We start from the raw sequence: 3,293 nt of genomic DNA on the forward strand, positions 1-3,293 counted from the left end.
AACAGCAGGGTGCAAGATGCTAGCAGGCAGGGCATACATGGAACGCCATAACCAACTGGCTGCTTAGTGTACACAACCATCTGTGCCGAATATAACCTGGAAGTTCCGAGGTCAAAAGGGTTGAGAATGTGAGAATGACTAAGCTAAGATCCTGTGGTGCTTCCAGATACAGACGGACAAACTGGTGATGGCTAACCCACCGGACACAGTAGTGGTGGACAAGCAGAAGAACACAGTCATTTAGCTATGCCAAGTGATAGCATCAGGAAAAAGGAACATGAGAAGCTCAAGAAGAACCTGAAGGTGATATTTTCTGGAAGGAAAAAAAGAAAAAAAAAGGAAAATATGTGTATACACCTATAAACACATATTTTGCTTTTCTTTTCCTCCAGAAAATATCATGGTCAAATAATGTCACATACTACACACGGTTAGAAGTGGTGCATTTTTCTAAATGAGCTATCAGCTAATATCACCTGCTATCACAACTGCATGAAAAAGCTTTTTTTTTTTTTGTTATTTACAGAGGAGAATAATGGACCATCCTTTAAACTCTTACATTTGTCCCATTGTTGGTCTCATATATGTGTATTTCTCCAAGCTGGATTAAAAACATGATAATGGACCACCATTGTCACGGTCAACGAGGCGAGCCGTGTGGAATTTATTAAAGGACCCAAGATGCAGGCATACGTGATGAGAGTGGGCTTTTATTGAGGAGGATTACAAACAGAAATGGCAAAGGAGTGGGCAGAAACTAAGCAGAACCTAGACTGGAGAAAGCTAACAAAACACAGACCCGAATGGCGAAGCAGGGAGACGCAGTTAGAGGACACAGAACCAAGCAGGGAATGACCACAGATGACAGAGGGCGATAACGCAGACAAACTAGCAACAGGCAGGAGAGCACATAGGGTTTAAATACACATAGCAGCAATCAAGGGATGAGCAACAGGAGGGGAACACACCTGGGAGAAATCAGAGCTGACGGGACAGGGGAAACGTAAACTGAACACACTCACATGAGGCAGAGACCTTCAGAATAAAACAAGAAACTCGCAGACACAGAACCAGACAAGACACTGAACTAAACAGACAGATTCACAAGCAGACAGTGTGACACCATAGACAGAGTGAACACAGAGAAGTGGGAGCAGGCAGGCACAGAACAAAACCTCAACAAAAGATAAAACAGGATAAACAAGCACAGGAAATAATATAAAGAAACACAAAACACTGAGTTGACAGACTCTGGACCATGACAACCATGACACAAACCGATTGACACATCTGTCCTTAAGCAGTTTAACATTAAAATTAAGCAACATTTTTTTTTTTTTGGGAAAGGACACATTTTGTTTTTGAGTTGCCTAAAATATTATCCTTATTATCCATATTTCAAAAGGTTTTGTATGTCTTGACTGCTGTTGTCTTAAGACACCTTGTAGCTGGAAGACTGGCAAACTTTTTAATGGTTTCATAATGAATTTGCTCACCTGCATTTGCCTGGCATGTTGAAATAATGCGTGTAAGCTGGTATATTTGTCTCAGCAGAGCAGACTAGTTCAGTTAAGCTTTGGCTGTTTCTTCTTGTCGGGGTGGGGTAGTTGCATCATTGACATACTTTAGTTATATCAGAATGTGGCACAATATTTTCCACATTAGACACCCACCTCCAGCACAGTTCAACACCCCCAACTTCAAGGCTCATCCCACGGCTCTGAGGGGAGGTTTGCATTGCACACTCGGAACAATATTTGGAACAGTGTGAAGGTGAAACACAAAGTGCTCTAAGGCTGAATGAATAGCAAGCACTTGGACAGTTTCGATTGAAAGAATTAGACCGTGGTATGATTTCAGTGAGGCTATCAAAGGCATTCATTTTAGCCTCTGTTCATGGACCTGAATCAATTAAGAAGACATGCCAACAGGGCACAATCTACATTGACTATCTTCCTCCTGTTGAGAGATCAGCAGTTGAGAAGCTCTTCAGGGCACAATAGTTGAAAGGGATGAAGAGGACCTGCTTGACCTTTCTAAAAGGATGGGTTCCCAGTTCCTACCTCTTAAGAGCAACATGTAGCCTGGCATTGAAACAATAGCTGATAATGCCAATGATCAAGCTCTAAAATACAGAGTGAATTGCTTCTCCACACCTATTGCATATCTACAGCTAAAACTGCCAGACAAGGAAAGTATATCGTGTTTGTATGTGAGAAAGAAGGCCACAGGGAAACAACAAAGAGGAAACAGACAACCCCTCCATGTCTTCAATATGATGTCAGAAAAACCAGGCAAATCAAAGCTGTAAAAACACATCTGCACTGGGTCTTTTGTCATCTGTGCTGACAAAATTCTGGTGTGCTTAAATGCTAAAATTAGGCTCAGCAGAAAGCTTGCTGCTACATTTAAAGAACTCGCACTTACAGTTCTTATCCTGAATTTTGCACCAAGTTCAACAGCATCCTCTCCCAGCAATACTTTGAAATTGATTGAATTCCCTTTCAGAATTGATAACTGCAGCTGTACACTACAGTTTGATTTGATATTCTGATGGTTTTGTTGTATGTTACCCTAGTTTTTAATTGTATTTCTTAAAGGGGTGTCTTATGTTTTGAAAATGACTGGAGGTTTCACATGCCAGGGTTGAGGCTAGTGTTAAAGGAACACCTCATACAAAAACAACTACACAACAGCTATGACTAAACATTTAGCTACTATTTCCTAAAAAAATACTACCAAGCCTCCAAAGAAGCTGCACTTAGTTTATGGGAGTCTTTGTTAGTTTGTTGTCGCCACAGATAAAACCCTAACCCTCCAATGTGATAGCAGGAAGTAAAATAGCTAGACAAAAACTTTCTGCCTACTTGTGACTGACCGCTTGCCGCTCTTTCATTTGTAACAAAAAAGTATCAGCCAGATCAAGAAGACCTGCACACGCTACGACATGACCTGCTCCGTGTTTTACTGATGAGCTACACTGTCTGGATCATGAAACATAAAGATTACAATGGTTCATTTTGTTGTTCATTCCCTCAACTTTGACCTGTCTAATCTTTGTAGCTTGTCCTTGTAATATTTGGCATATTTCAGAATAGACTTTGGATTTTTGCTCCTGATATAAGATTTCTATCTTCCACCAGAGTCTTTGTAACTGTAGTGTGACTGTTGTGCACACCAAAACCTCATATACACACTCGGCTTGTGTTTCAGTGACTGATGTGTTGACATTATTGACTATCAAGTGAACTAACAACTATGTGTTTGTGTGTGTGTGAGTGTGTAAAAGAGAG

At 40.8% G+C, this 3,293-nt stretch overlaps 1 pseudogene; it reads left to right on the forward strand.

Moving 5' to 3' along the window:
• Positions 1 to 246: 246 nt before the first annotated feature.
• On the forward strand, positions 247 to 2,496 carry LOC146677172 (uncharacterized; annotated as a pseudogene).
• Positions 2,497 to 3,293: the final 797 nt, after the last annotated feature.

This window comes from Rhamphochromis longiceps, linkage group LG2 (assembly GCF_057381845.1).
Source record: "Rhamphochromis longiceps isolate RC_006_pf linkage group LG2, R_longiceps_female_GT1.1, whole genome shotgun sequence".
In the NCBI taxonomy this organism is placed as follows: domain Eukaryota; kingdom Metazoa; phylum Chordata; class Actinopteri; order Cichliformes; family Cichlidae; genus Rhamphochromis; species Rhamphochromis longiceps.